Source organism: Callithrix jacchus, chromosome 13, assembly GCF_049354715.1.
Source record: "Callithrix jacchus isolate 240 chromosome 13, calJac240_pri, whole genome shotgun sequence".
NCBI lineage: Eukaryota > Metazoa > Chordata > Mammalia > Primates > Cebidae > Callithrix > Callithrix jacchus.
In genome coordinates, this window is record NC_133514.1 from 28,160,719 (window position 1) to 28,177,179 (window position 16,461).

A 16,461-nucleotide genomic window follows, 5' to 3' on the forward strand; every position below is an offset into this window, starting at 1 on the left:
TCCCATTATTACCTCTTTGGGTTGGATCCACTCACTGTTTCCTGAATCCCTTGTCTTTTTCTTACTTGGTTTCCTAAAGGCTTTCCCACAAAACTTCAAAGAGAAGGTATATGTAATAAACATTCTGAGACTATGAATATCTGAAAATGACTTTACCCTCAAACTTGATTAATAGTTTGGTTGGGTATAGAATTTTAGGCTAGAAGTAATTTTCTGCTCAGAATTTTAAAGGCACTGTTGCATCGGCATTTAATAATCAATGTTGCAAATGAGCAGTCAGGCCAATATTGCCTGATGTTTGCTCCCTTCAATGGTATCTGATTTTTCTCCCACAAAACTTTATACAACATCACTTTATGTAACTGTGTTCTTAACTTTAAAAATATTTTTCATAGTTTGAAATTGGAATGATCCTCTATGTCTCTGATATGGACTGAATGTTGTGTCCCCCCAAAATTCACAACCTTGAAATCCTAATCTTTAATGTAATAATATTGGGGGGTGGGGCTTTGGGGAGGTTATTAAGGTGGAGCCCTTAGAAATAGGATTATTGTCCTCACAACAGGAGATACAGAGGGGTTATTTTCAGAACTATGAGAAATAAATGTTTAAGCCACCCCGTCTATGCACTCTGTTATAGCAGCCCAAGCTAAGATAATCTTTTATCTTTTCTGTCAATATTTCTAAGTCTCTATGTCTCTTTGTCCTACATTCTGAGAGACTGCCTTCATTTATTTCCCAAGCCATCATTTTTAGCTTGTCAATTAAAGTTTTTTTATTCATAAGCTATTTCTTGTTCCCTGATTATGTTCCCTAAAAATGTACTTGAGGATTCATTATGTTTCAAAACACATTGAACTTAAAAGGGTTGTACTTTATTGTATGAAAATTATACCTCAATAAAATCGGTTTTATAGCTGGAAACTATCTACTTATCTCTCCAGCTATACTTTTAAAGTCTCTCATTTTCTCTTTATTCTGAAAATTTTTTCTGGTGATCCCTTTCTTCTATCTGTATCAATCTTGCACTTGTTCTCTCATCCAGTATTAAACAACTTTTACAACATAACCCAAATCACACTAGACATGCCCAAGAATCAGATCTAGACACCTGGGCATAGAGCAGAAGTTCTATTTATTATCTGTCTTTCTCCCTGACCATATTCATGAATTATGTCTCTTATTCATCAAGTTGTAATCATACAGTTGTGTTTGTTTGTTTCTTTGTTTTGGCAGAGTTTTGAAAGTGCCAATCCCTCTCACGCCCTCTTTCTGCTACTTCTGCCTGGAACTCATTTACTCTGGCTGTCTCCTGCCTGGCTACTCATCATTTAGGCATTACCTATACCTCACATCTTCAAAGTGTCTTGTATCAAGCCATTTTTGCCTTGCTATAAAGATATACCTGAATCTGGGTAACTTACAAAGGCAAGAGGTTTAATTAGCTCACAATTTCACAGGCTGTGTAAGAATGGCTCTGGCATCTGCTTGGTTTCTAGGGAGGCCTCAATGAGCTTTTACTCATAGTAGAGGTAATGGCTCTGGCATCTGCTTGGTTTCTAGGGAGGCCTCAATGAGCTTTTACTCATAGTAGAGGGCAAAGCAGAAGCAGGCATATCACATGGAGAGAGCAGAAGCAAGAGACAGACAAGAAAGAGGCCATATATATTTAAACAGCCAGATCTTACTAAACCATTCATGAGAAATCTACCCCCACAATTCAATCACCTCTCACCAGACCCCACCTCCAACACTGGGATTACAATTCATCATGAGATTTAGAGGGAACAAGGTCCAAACTATATCAAGTCCTAACCCGACTACATAATGTAAAGATCTCAATTTACTTCTCTACTTTTACATGTTCTAAATAGCGCTTAGCACGATCTAAAATAATCTTGGCTGGGAGCAGTGCCTTGTGCCTGTAATCCCAGTACTTTGGGAGGCCGAGGCAGATGGATCACCTGAGATCAGGAGTTTGATTCCAGCCTGGTCAACATGGTGAAACTCCGTCTCTACTAAAATACAAAGATTGTCTAGGCATGGTGGTATGCACCTGTAGTCCCAGCTGTTTGGGAGGCTGAGGCACGAGAATTGCCTGAATCTGGGAGGTGGAGGTTGCCATGAGCCCGAATTGTGCCATTACACTCTGGCCTGGGCCAGACTCCATCTCAAATGAACAAATAAATAAAGAAATAAAAATAAAATAATCTTGTTTCATTTTCTGTCTCTCCTCATCAAAAGAAAGCCTCTATCAGTTGGGTTTTCTTTATTGACACACACATCATATTTTTTTTTTATTGCATTTTAGGTTTTGGGGTACATGTGCAGAGCATGCAATACAGTTGCATCGGTACACACAGGGCAGTGTGTTTTGTTTGCTTTCTCCCCTTCACCCACATTTGGTATTTCTCCCCTGGCAATCCCTCCCCACCTCCCCCTCCCACTGGCCCTCCCCTTTTCCCCCTATAGACCCCAGTGTTTAGTACTCCCCTCTCTGTGTCCATGTGTTCTCATTTTTCATCACCCGCCTATGAGTGAGAATATGCGGTGTTTCGTTTTCTGTTCTTGTGTCAGTTTGCTGAGAATGATGTTCTCCAGATTCATCCATGTCCCTATAAACGACATGAACTCATCATTTCTGATTGCTGCATAATATTCCATGGTGTATATGTGCCACATTTTCCCAATCCAGTCTATCATTGATGGGCATTTGGGTTGATTCCAGGTCTTTGCTATTGTAAACAGTGCTGCAATGAACATTCGTGTGCATGTGTCCTTGTAGTAGAACGATTTTGTAACATGCTTATATATCTGCATTTTATCAGCCTTCACCCCAATAATATATATATTAAGCAACAGATTGCACAATGTTGATCTAAAAAATCTAGGCAGAGCATGCATAGGTTTTAAAATCAGAAAATCAGACAGACCTTTGAAAGAATTCTGGTTCCCCGCTTACTGAGCATCAGTGGTCTGATCAGTAAAATGAAGATTACAATATTTCCTGTGGATGAGACTCTTTAAATAAATATGACTGTTTTCCTAGAATAGAAACATGGTAGATGCTCAATAAATTTAAATAATCTTTCCTATCATCATGTACTCATTCCAAAAATATTGACAGAACATTTGCTCTCTGTCATATTTGACAATTTTGAATCTCCATGAATGTTTCCAATGCAGGAAACTAAAAACACTCCAAGAAAATCCACTCCATTGTGAATCAACACTAACATTGGGATATTTTTATGTATGTTTATGGGGTATCTGTTCTCTTGTCTTCACCGAGTCTTCCACATGGCAGGCTTGTGATGATGCTTCATCTCTTCTTTGCTCCAGCTTAACTGTCCCTACTTGTCATAAGCAATCCCCGTATGACACAGCTGTTATTTTCTGGTTGAATTTCTGTTTGTCAGTTTTCCATGTAGTGCTTATTGCATAGAACGCCATGCAATTCCCCAAGTTTTTCACACCAGGGCATACTGGAACAAGACAGTCATCTCCTGAGTTTATTTTACTCATTGTCACATTAACTTGTATTTTTTCAAGTGGCATCATGGGAAGATTCATGATGAGTCTCCTTAATTTTACCACATATGTTTCTTTTAAAGAGTATTGCCTTCATATTGAACTTTTGCAGATGACTTTTACCTTAATTCAAGATTATAATGATTCTTAACACATTTTAGGCCAAAAGAATTTACCTGTATCCTACGCTATCAATTTTTTTAATGGTTTTTAATGGACACCAACTTGTAACCGCAGGGAGCATTCTCAACTTTTTCCCTTGAATTTGAATAGTGTGAATTCGAATTATGTAATTCATGTTTGCCTTCATCTCTACTCATTAAAAATGAAGTTTTGAAAATACTGACATCTGGACTTTATGTGTGTATACTTGTACCATCTGGTGGCTGTTATATGCTTGTGGAATAAAATAATTACATAGTATTTTAGGAAGGCAAATTTGGCACACATAATCATAAATATGGAAGAAAATGAAAATAACAAATTGTTCAGTTAATTCTAAATCTGAATTTATTAACAAGCAAGTCATAGATGTAAACATCTGGAATATATAACCACTGGAGCAAACTTAAATCTAATTGTTAAAAGTATCCTTATTTTATGTCCATTAAAATTAATATCTTGACAGTACAGACTCTCATATTTTATAGCTATATTACAAATTCAAAGTGTTCATTTATCAGGATAATTTTATATTCCAACTAGACTATTTTCAAAAGTCAGCATCTTATAGGACAGCACTTGTTCTAAGGAAGGAGGACTGTGTCCGTTTTTAACGGAATCAAATTTTGTAAGTATAGGTATCACTAGAGAGAGTTTGAACTCACCTTCATAATATTTTTATTTTGTTTTGTTTTAATTAGTCCTCAACCAAAGCATCCATATGTAATAATTTTTCAATGTAGTAGTCTCCTAAAGTTTATTTGGAAAACTTTGAAAACCAAATTTAATGAATTATGATAGATTATTTTTTGTTCAGCCACTATGCATTCCTTCAGTTTCTGGTATGAGACTTTGATTTTCCTTAGGCTAACTTCATCTGCCTCACTTTTACTCCACATGCCATATCTCCAAAATATGGGAATGTAATGCTTGCTGGACTAAGGATATTATCTCTTCCTTTCAGCCATCAGGAACACCGAATGGCACTGATTTAAGTTAGAGCAATGCATGCTATCCCTACCACCACTTTTGCTGAAACAATAGACAAAAAAAGACTTACATGTTTACTGAGCTTATTGATCAAATAGCATATAAGCCCAGAAGTATGGAAGACTATTTTAGAAATTGCTTGGAAATAGTTATCTTTTTTTTTTCTTTTGAGACAGAGTTTTGCTCTTGTTACCCAGGCTGGAGTGCAATGGCGCGATCTCGGCTCACCACAACCTCCGCCTCCTGGGTTCAGGCAATTTTCCTGCCTCAGCCTCCTGAGTAGCTGGGATTACAGGCACACGCCACCATGCCCAGCTAATTTTTTGTATTTTGTAGAGTTGGGATTTCACCATGTTGATCAGGATGGTCTCGATCTCTTGACCTCGTGATCCACCCACCTCGGCCTCCCAAAGTGGGAAATAGTTATCTCAAAAGTGAAAGGCTACATAACTGAATCCTTATGGCCCTGGACAATTCATAGGCTGAAACCTTAATTCTCAGTGTGATGGTATTTGGAGATGGGGTCTTTGGGAATTTATGAGGTCATGAGGATGGAGCCTTCATGATAGGATTTGTGCTCTTATAAAAAGAGACATAAGAGACCTTGCTACCTCTCTCTGTGCTCTTTGCTATGTAAGGACACAGCAAGAAGATAGCCATCTGTAAGCCAGGAAGAAGGACCTCACCAGAGCCAAGCCATGCTGACATCCTGAACTCAGATGCCCCAACCTCCAGAACTGTGAGAAATATGTTTCTGTTGTTTAAGCCACCCAGACTCTGGTATTCTGTTATTGCAGCCAGAACCTACTAAGACACCACATACAGAAAATGATAGCAGACAGACAGAGACATGTTTACAGAAATCTTGTTTAATAATCTGGATCTTGCTTTACCTGAAAATCTATTTCTGGTCTTTTCAGTTATGTGAGCCAATAGAAGTTCTTTTTTCTTTATACCATTTTTAAGTTGAGATTCTGCCCATTTACAATAGAAAGATAGTGATTAAAACATTTTGAGTTCTCAAACACTCCTGCCATTTTTCTAAAGCCCTAGACTCACATTAGACAAACATTTCAAGGACAAATGACTAGATGACCATAATAGTTGTATATAGTGTTCACTTCTCAAGAAATATACATAGTATAGGATATATCAAGATGAGTGCCAATTTAGTTACATTCAACTAATTACAATAGCAATGGGGAAAAAAAGCTATACTTGTAAGAAGAAAACAATATAAGCAATCTGTAAATGAATATTTCAACTACAGCAGTAGTCAACAAACTATGGTACATGGAACAAATCTGACCCACCTCCAGTTTTTGTAAATAGTGTTTCTGTAATTTAGCCCGACCCACCCATATTGTCTGTTTTGTTGTTTCAATGGTAGAGATGAGTGGTAGAGAAAAAGACTCTCTGATCTGCAAAGTCTACAGTATTTACTATCTGGCCCTATACACAAAAGATGACAGCCCCTGCCACTGTGTACCACCGATTAAAGTGTGCACTGTAAAAGTGATCAAATGTGTCTACTATAAGCCTGTGAGTAGCATTTGCCTAATCTCTCTATCCCAGAAATCAAAATTAGATTGAAAGTATAAGTTTTTATCGTGTCCAAATCTGTCATATAAACGTTCAGTACCAGCAAGCTAATGGCAATGTGGATAACTCTTCACCAGTATGTTTTTGGACACATAATTTGACTATTTCTCAATGTTTCCTCTAGATAGGAGTGGCCATGTGACTGAGTTCTGGCAATAAAATGTGACGAGAAGTAATGTGCACTGCTTAACCCTTTAGGATTGGTGCATAAACCCTTCTCACAAGTGAGACTGTCCCCTTCTACCAGCTTGTTGCAAAATGATTGCAGGGAACTTGCACCCAGCATATTTAATAAGGTACAACCATAAAGTGAAAGGAAGCTGGACTCCTACATCCGCAATTGAAGGAGAGTTAACCAGATTAGGAAAAACCACTTGGGACTTTATATGTGAGATAAATAAGTTTTTCTCATCTTTGAAACATTCTACATTTTAAATTTTCTTAACAATTAGTGTCACCTTACCTAATACAGAGAGTAAAATATTCAAGCTCTTAAAATATTTTCTCCTGGTCATCTTTGCAAATATTATTGTTATGCTTTCTGCACTAGAATGGAAAACTTTGGAAGATAAATGAATAAATAAATAAATAAATAAACAATCAAAATGTTTTAATATTTACCTTCAAGTGGAGCGTAAGGTTAACCAGGTAGGTTTTACTTTTACATTTGTTTATAAAATGTATATCTCACCTAAAAATTAAGAACTCTTAATCTGAGAGATCTATTTTTGTTTATGCTTGGTAAACTATTAGGCATTAGTACCATGGAAAGTACATTTTCTTACAAGTACCATGGAAAGTACATTTGTGGTTACAAAAAATTAATTAAATAATTTTAAATTTTAAAAAGTTCTATGACTACACAGCTATTATTTCAGAGCATTCTCTGTGATTCCAGTATTTCCTCCATATATTGACTAATCTTTTATCTTTATCTTATTATTATGTAACAAACACATATTTTGGAATTAAGAAACATCCCATATTTTGGAATTAAGAAATATAAATAAAAGTAAGAAACATCACTGCCTGTTTTTCCATTCACTTCTCCTGAGGATTTATGTTATGAGTAGCTGGGTGTGGAAATGAGGTTTTCAAACTCTAACACAAAGCCATAAGACTATTACATGTACAATAATTTCCCTCTCAGAAACATTGACCTCTTAGAAATCTTTTTTTGTAGCTTAAACGTAACAGGTACATGTATGTTGAACCATAGGATCGTTAATTTTATATGTCAAATTGACGGGATGACGAGGGGCCCAGATATCTTCCTAAACTTTCTTGGTGCATCTGGGACGGTGTTTCTGGTTGAGACTGACATTTGAATCAGTAGACTGAACAAAGAAGATTGCCCTCCCAATGTGGATGGGCCTCATCCAATTTTCTGAAGGCCTAATTAGAACAGAAGGGCAGAGTAAGGGAGAGTTTGCTCTCTCTGCTTGACTGTGCTCAAGCTGGGTCATTGGGCTTCTTCTTTTTTTTGGAATGGAGCCTACACTGTCAGCGTTCTTTGGTCTCCATCTCACTGACTGCAGATATTGGGACTTTTCAGCTTCCACAATTGCATGAGCCAATTTCTTACAGTAAATTAATCTCTATTCTCTCTTTTGGTTGTTTCTCAGGAGAACCTTGACTAATATAACAGCTAGAACAATGGTCAGTTACCTGAATTTGTATTTTAGTAATCATATCAAAATTCGTTAATCATAAAACTAATGTCATGGAAAAGTTTTACTGATATTTCAAGATATAAAAGTGCAATATTATATGTTATTTAGCAATTGAATCAAGGACATGATATAGCACATAGTCACAAAAATATAAACTTTTATGGTGTCTAAATCCACCATATGAACATTTACTGACAACCATTTCAGGTGAGTTTTATAAACTCCAAAACCAGAATAAAAGAAAATTTGCTTTTTTTGAGATTATATGTGTAGCTATACAATCTAGAACTCTACACATTTTTTGTATGTGAGGGAAAAAAGACTGAAAATTACTTATTATATAAAGGGGTTGAGAAACTTAGATCACTGAGAGTTTTATCTCAGGATTTAATTCATTTTACTTGTGTACTTTTGCCAGGAAATATGTCTATGGTGCAAAGATACATCATGAAAAACACACTGTTTACAGAACAGACATAGATGCATTCATGAATAGACCATGAACGTTTGTGTATGGTTGTTTTTCTCTGTGACCCTTATGCTTACTCTGGTTGTGGGAATCTAGAAAAAAAGGCAACTTAAGGAAGTGTCCAAACATATCCCATCTATTGATGTTCTCTTGGGAAATTTTCTGCTGTCACTACCTAGGGGAAAAGAAACGTCTTCTTCCCTAGGAGATTGAGCCATAGACCATCAAACTTCAAATTGCAAGGTAATGATAATTACAGGGATATTAAATATTTGCTGCCATATATCCATTTTCAGATAACCCTTTCCCAAATATTTTAATTCAGTGAGTCTGAGATATGACCTAGACCTCTACATTCTAACAAACACAGTAAAATTATTCTGACACAGGAGGTAGATGGCCTACATTTCGAGAAACCACCACATAAACTTTCCAGCTTTCAATGTGATGAGTTTTCCTATCTGGTTATATCAGTTAGCTTTTTCTGGGTAACAACAATGACAGAAATGTAAGTAGCATATAAAAATAAGCATCTACTGATCACATGGCTGAAATCAGCTACAGTCTGCAAAGCAGCTCTGCAAAAGACTGGGTTTACCTTTCTGTGTAGGGATAGGTTGGCTGATGAGGCTGGACTCAGCTAACTCATTCAGACATGTCCCCAGGAGGATGGCAGAAATGCAGAGAGCACGTGAAACAGCCTGGGTCTCTAGAGGCCTAGGCTTAGAACAGACCCACCACCACCTCCATCTAACTCTATTGGAAAAAGACAAGTCACATCATCAAATTCAGAGTTACAGGCTCAAAAGATATTTTTTGCCCTTTTAGTGGGAGGAACTGCAAAGTAACCTAACAGGGTGTGGACACAAGAAGAAGTTACCAATTGAGGCCCTTATTGCAATGAGCTCTTAAAAAGTACTGAAAGGCAAGTACACAAAGTGAGTAGTACCCCCATGAACTTTATTCAGGGGAATATGGTCTGTGGATGTGCTGATTCAAGGCAGGCCATTTCTAGAATTTACATCCAATAGGAATGGTGAAGTATACTCTCTGTCAAGACTCTTATTTCAAGCCTAGGCTATGTCTCCTTTTACACAGTGAAGTGTGTATAAATTGCTGTGCAAGTTCCCATGAGTGTAAATATGATCTTGCAAATTTATTAATCTAATATAGTGTTATGTATCAGATACTATAAAATATAGCTTTATATGAATTTCTGGGTACCAAACAATAGTCATGAACATTTTTAAATATCACCCATTTGAAAACTGATAACTTCTCATGTGGAAAATAATCTTGATTAAGATTACACATTTCAGAATGCATGATATTCTCAGACAAAGTGTCTTCAAGCTTAATGCTGCTATAACTATGATAAAACAGTTTTGTGTAGAGAGAGCATACATTTTCATAGCAGGATTTGCAATGCTCACAAAACATTTTAGAAGCTTCCCTTGATTTATGATAAGATTATACATGGATATAACTGTAGCTCATATTTTCTTATTTATGAAACCTCATTATACAAAGACCTTGGTCAGTAACAATCGCACTCATGTGTGTGTGTGTATGAATGTGGATGTAATAAAACTGGCTTTCTTCAAGCATCAGAAATTGATACATCTTTAATTCAGCCTGATTTTTGTTAATGAATATAGATTAGTGCAGCTTTATATTACAGAAATATAATATATCTTTATTTTAATAAATTACTTCAGTGCTCTAAAAATGGAGGCTTCTGTATATATAACATGGAAATATTTAGCAGAAATAATTTTTGACACATACATAAATCAGTGCTGGAAGAGTTACTGTTCTCAAAGTAAATACAGAGTGAAAAGATAAGTTATTAGTCTTGTGCTTGCCCCTGTCATGGGAGAACATAAAAGGCCCCACTATAATAAATAGACCACTCTTTCTTTTAAATGCACGTGATCTCAGACATTTATAAAAATAGAAATTTCTGTTGATAAATACTCTTGCCTTGGAATGCCAGAGACATCCTGCTTGGGTTTTTTTTTTTTTTTTTTCTGAAGTCCTTATTAAATCCTAGTATTCAAAAAAGTTTCAAAGGAAGAAACTTGAGAAAGGCTGATGGAACCAGGGTCTTGTAAATAAAGGTGCTCATTTTAACAATATGTTCATTGTTAATAAGAATGAAGTGTTATTTGCTCTTTTTGTTTTGTTTTGTTTGACTTAACCTGGCTGGAGTTTCTATCAACCTTCCAAAATGCCAAAGGCATCTTCCAGAGATTCAATAAAAAATGCTGAGAGATGTATAGACTCAGTCACATCAAAACAAAATAAACATTGTGAGAAGACCCCTGCTAATATTTAACCAAGCAGGGTTAAATGATCAGTTAACTAAGGCACGTCCTTAAACCAAAATATCAGCACAAACTCCCTGTCAGATCATCATCTTACTTTACATCTTGTGACTTTGGAAGGCTTAAAATTTTTATTGTTGTTTTGAGATGCTATTTTTACTACATAATAACTCCAGGAGTGTCTATCCTTTAAGCTGTCTTCCATGAGTAACAGTCATACTCCAGTTAACATGGTGGTACAGGATAGACTCCAGATTGGAAGAGGCTTCCAAGGAAGTGAGGTGGGGGTACTCATCAGACAGAAGTGAAAACAACAAAGATAAATTTTCCTGCATCCAACACTAACTATAAAAAGTGCTAATTCTGTAGAAGGAGGCTTATTGCTGTTCGCACCAAAAAGGACTAAGCTATGCTTATGTGCCATTTACCTTAGATATCCTTGAGGTATACCCGAAAGGGTGTGTTTTCCCATTGGCTGTATTACTAAGCAGTAAATGTCAAGTTCCATGAAGACAGGGAGTTTTCTTGTTCACTTCTGTATAAATAGGAACCAAAACCTTTCTGGCACATGGTTTGTGCACCGTTTATAGTTGAATAAGTAAATTATAAATTTTAGATAGTTTTAAAGTTCCTTGTAAAAGTTGGGAGTTCTATTACAAAGGTAAGGTTCTTATTTAGATGTATGATATGACTGTGTAATTATTGGTTTGAGACAAAGATCTAAGGCATCCATAGTAGAACCTTTTGACAACTGGGTTTGCATTTAATCTTGATAACAGTGAATGTTTACACCTAATGCACTCCCTATTCTACCAAAAAAAGTTTTCAATATTTTTCCTGTAATTATTGATTAGAAGACAAATCAAGTCTATCTTATCTGCTAAATAACAGTGTTGCCTAAAATGTTATCTACTGACTCAATCCCTACTTGGGTGTGAGTAATAAAGTTTCTAAGTGTAAATGTATTCTGCAATTGCTACTTCATGTATTAGTCCATTCTAACACTGCTCTACAGAATCCCTGAGACTAAGTAATTTATAGGGGAAAGAGGTTTAATTGAGTCACAGTTCTGCATGGCAGGGGAGGCCTCGAAAAACTTACAATCATGGCAGAAGGAGAAGGAGAAGGACCTTTTTCAAAGGGCAACAGGAGAGAGAGAGAGCAAAAGAGGAAGTGCCACTTTTAAATCATTAGATCTCCTGAAAACTATCACCATCACAAGAACAGCACGGAGGAAACTGCCCCCATTATCCAGTCACCTCCTACCATGTCCCTCCCTTCACATGTGGGGACACAGAGCCAAACCATATCCCCTCATTAAAGCAATGTTAAGCTTATTTTGAGGGCTATGGCTGCTCAGAGAAAATTCTCTCAAATATGTAGATTAGGACAGAAATCAACGCTCCAAATTCATTTATATTTCTAAACTGTAACACAAAGAGCAATTAAGAGCTGCACCAGTGGCTACTTCCAGATGAAATCCCTCTGGAGATCACTTCTGCTCTTAATTCATCAGCCTAGGGGCCAGAATCCATGTGTCCTTTCCTGCACCCACTGAAGGCCTCTGCCTTCCAGTATTAAGTGAGCTAAAGGTCACTAAGGGCTCGGTAGGCTTCCCAGGGCTCTCTCCAAACCTCCCTTCTCCCTATACAACATCTCCCCTCTCCCTATACGACCTAGGCTTTTCTATCTACTTTTTTTTCCTCAAGGTAAATGAAGGCTGGAAGAGGAAAAAGCAGTAAAATTCTTTTGAAAAAACTCACCTGCTTCTTCTTTTATTCAATGTGTCCCCAGTAGCCCCAAGACAAATACATCTGTCACTGAAACAACAACAAATAAGTAACTTTAAGAATTTAAAAATCAAATTCAACCACAACTGATTTTACTAATCTCTGATACAAGTCTGGGATGAGTTTCAGTGAAAAAGACTGCAATGAAGAATATAATAATTGCTTGTCTTCATTCCAAAACAAGGTTGGCCTATTTTGATTCTCTGATTCAGTTCTTTCTTTAAAAACAAAAATGTGTACTAATTTAGTCAGAAAATTTGATCTGTGGAGGAAATGCATAAGGATGCTGAGGGGAAAATGAGCCAGGCACTTGGATTAGCAAAATCTAGAAAATCTGTAGTGTGGGAAACTAACAAGCAAAGAAAAACACATGCTCCAAATATTTTGCAAGTTTAAGAGCCAATTGTTGACTGTGAAGAAATTTAGTCCTGGTAAATCTCCAAGCTTCTCTGCTTTCCATTTCTTCAGACCAAAAACAAACAAAACAAAACAAAAAACCCAAAAAACAAAGAGGCAATTGGCAAACTTAAAACTCTAACACTATGTTTTCTTCCATAACTTACTATCATCATCGACATATTATTAAGGACGTACAGTCTCTTTGGCGCATTTGACTAGATCACAGATTGTTCAGTTCCCTGAATCTTTCTAAGATTATAAATTGAAAGTAGGTTTATAGTTTTCATAGTCATGGGAATATTTGTGATTCTTCACAGATCTAATTATTTTTGTTGTCTAGAAAGCTGGTGGATTTCATCAGTTTTACTTGGATGGAGGAAATTCTTTTACATAGGAGAGGGGAAAGAGCCTGTGTCCCCTGGGTCATTAAACGGTGTCTTCATCACGCTGCATCTTCTATTTGTCCCTGCAGATCTACTCTGCGTTCTTCTCCTTCTGTTCTGAATGGACTACATCAAAGGATCCTTTGCCTTCTGACTTCAACTTAGTTTAAATGGAGAACAAAAGGAATTTTGTTCCTTTTTGGTGAACTAAGTTCACCAAAAAAGGAATAAAGAGAGGAAGGAGCATGGGATTAGGTATTCAGGGTCCCTCTTCTCTACCTGGAGGATCACCTGGAGGATCCTGGAGGATATATATTGGTTAAATCCTTCAATCAAGGGGATCATAGCTAATATCAGGCCATTTGCTTCGCACAAATCAATAAATCTCTCTTTCTCCTCCTCTTTCTCTTCCCCTTCCTCCATTACTCTCTCTCTAATTACCATAATTTTAATAGCCTTGGGGTCTGATATGGTTTGGCTGTGTGTCTCCACCCAAATCTCACCTTGAACTTTAGCTCCCATAATTCCTACAAGTCATGGGAGAGACCCTGTGGGAGGTAACTGAATCATGGGAGTCCATCTTTCCTGTGCTGTTCTCATGATAGTAAGTCTCATGAAATATGATGGTTTTATAAAGGGGAGTTCCTGTGTATATGCTCTCTTGCCTGCCACCAGACACGTCTTTGCTTCTCATTTGTCTTCTGCCATGATTGTGAGGCCTCCCTAGCCGTGTGGAACTATAAGTCAATGAAACCTCTTTCCTTTATAAATTACCCAGTCTCAGGTATGTCCTTAAAGCAGTGTGAGAATGGACTGATATACGGTCTTTGCACGGCCTGAGTTTTATCTAATTTATACCTTTAAAAAATTGTTTTTGGCTGGGCGAGGTGGCTGAGGCCTGCAATCCCAGCACTTTGGGAGGCCGAGGCGGGTGGATCACGAGGTCAAGAGATCGAGACCATCCTGGTCAACATGGTGAAACCCCATCTCTATTAAAAATACAAAAAAATTAGCTGGGCATGGTGGCGCGTGCCTATAATCCCAGCTACTCAGGAGGCTGAGGCAGGAGAATTGCCTGAACCCAGGAGGCGGAGGTTGCGGTGAGCCGAGATCGCGCCATTGCACTCCAGCCTGGGTAACAAGAGCAAAACTCCATCTCAAAAAAAAAAAAAAAAAATTGTCTTTTACTAAACTTCCCTCTAATTATTCAATTTGAGTGTGCCATATACTCCCTGCTAGGACCCTAAATGATACATTCACCTCTCCTCCAATTATTTCTTTGTTAACTCCTCAATTATTACTGCCTTCTTAGCTCTAGCAATCAATACGGGTGATTTATTCATTGAAAAAATAATCTACCTGGTTTGTCTACACGTCCTTACCACCTGTCACTCCAGTGACCCTGCTGTCACTCTCTGAAGTCACTGGAAGGGACAATGCCAAATCTCTTACAAACAGCCTTACTTATACTATGGTGCCCTTCAAAGCACAAGAGATGATTACTCACTGAATATTTTAGGTTCAGCTTCTTCTATACCATTTTCTTCTTCTATTTCCTTAAAAGCTCTTATTTGGCATTCCTGACTTAAATGATGCTGTTCTTCAAGTTTCTGTATTCAGTTTTCTAACTGCACTTTCAGCAATGAGTACGGCTTCAACTGCCATTTACTGGCTGAAGCTTCCTAAATCTACAATTCCAGATCTCTCTGTTAATTCAGAGCCCCTGTATCTAATAACTTTATTATAAACTCTAATGTGCTGATCAAATAAAACATGTCCATTTATTAACATATATTTATTATCACATCTTTCTCTGCTTCTGAACTCTTTTGTTTTAACACATGTTAAAATCACCTGAACACAGAAGACAAGAACAGTGTGTTCCGGCCTGTGCCAGCTGAATCCCATCTCTAAGACTGAGGCCTGCATTTCCTCAGTTGCTACAGGAATGCTGACAATTCATTGATGTGTTCTTCCCCAGGAAGTGCCCTTAGCTAAACGAATCTTTTTTACCAAAGCGTATATCCCCTTTCTGGGGTAGCCCACATCCAGTGATTGCTAAATATGGGGAACAAAGGCTCACCCTCCTTGTCTCTACTTGGGAGAATTCTGATGGGCTGTTGCATTTTGCATTTCCAGGACTCCATGTAGCATCCACTGCCACTACCTCACACTTCCACATCTCCCTTTGCCCAATTCCACTTCTTCCCTCATCCTCTTACAAGTGTAATTCCTGAGTTCTCCTCCATAAACTTCTTGCACAAAAATCTCTGCCGTTGTGTTGATGACTCCATCTTCCTCATCTCCTTCCTTTAGTGAGTCACCCAGCCTGTGAATTCTGTCCTCTAAATAATCACCCTTGCTTAAAATCTCCAGTCACTACCTTAATTCTGGTCTCCATTTAGTATCAAGATTACGACAATGATCTGCTAATGGTCTGCTCACTCTGGCTTTCCTTTCCTCCATCTTATCAGAATTCTGTTGCTACAGTGATCTTTGCAAATACATTCCATTACATCATTCTCCAGTTAAATTCCATCGGAACATTTACAATGACCTTCAACTCTTCATAACTGATTTCTTGCGCACGTCTCTAGCTTCTGTTACTACCATGACCCCCACTGCCGCTATTCTTACTATTGTTAATGCTGCCACTGCTGCTACCGCTCATATAGGCTCTTATTAGGATGTGTGAAGAAAACAGAGACTTCTAGCTAAAATTTTTATAATAGTTCGTGCTTATTTATGTTTCCCTGTCTTTAAACGTGTTATTTCTCATATCCAGTGTGTCTCCTCTAGCATACCCTGTACTCCATCCACACTTCATTCTAGATCATCAATTCTCAAACTATAACATGGGGATCTTGTTAAAATGCAGGTTTTGATTTAGTAGAATTGGGGCTACAAAGTTGATGCTGTTAGTCTGAGGACAACACTTGTCACATCAAGGCTCAAGTTACCTTTTACTTAGTTGTTAGAAAACAGATATGGACAATATTAGTCGTTATAGTGACATCTGAGTAGGAGGTATTTACCCCTGCTACAATGTCTTACCAGATAGGATTTGCTTTCTATTTGCCCAATAACACAGAACTTATCCAGCCACGGGGCAATATATCCAGGGTCTGGGAGGTA

The 16,461-nt window shown here is 37.4% G+C and overlaps 1 long non-coding RNA gene across 2 annotated transcripts in view; it reads right to left on the minus strand.

The window, feature by feature from the left end:
* The window catches only part of LOC108588015 (uncharacterized), a 571,409-nt gene extending 555,614 nt beyond the window's left edge, over window positions 1-15,795 (minus strand). Inside the window, exons 1-2 of one of the 2 annotated variants that reach the window (XR_013525581.1) lie at window positions 15,710-15,795; window positions 12,518-12,574 (exon numbers count right to left, since the gene is read on the minus strand). This is a non-coding gene — a long non-coding RNA (uncharacterized LOC108588015). Of the gene's footprint in view, window positions 1-12,517; window positions 12,575-14,833 lie in introns of both variants that reach the window. The other variant, XR_013525580.1, reaches the window with a different exon arrangement.
* Between the last annotated feature and the right edge of the window lie 666 nt (window positions 15,796-16,461).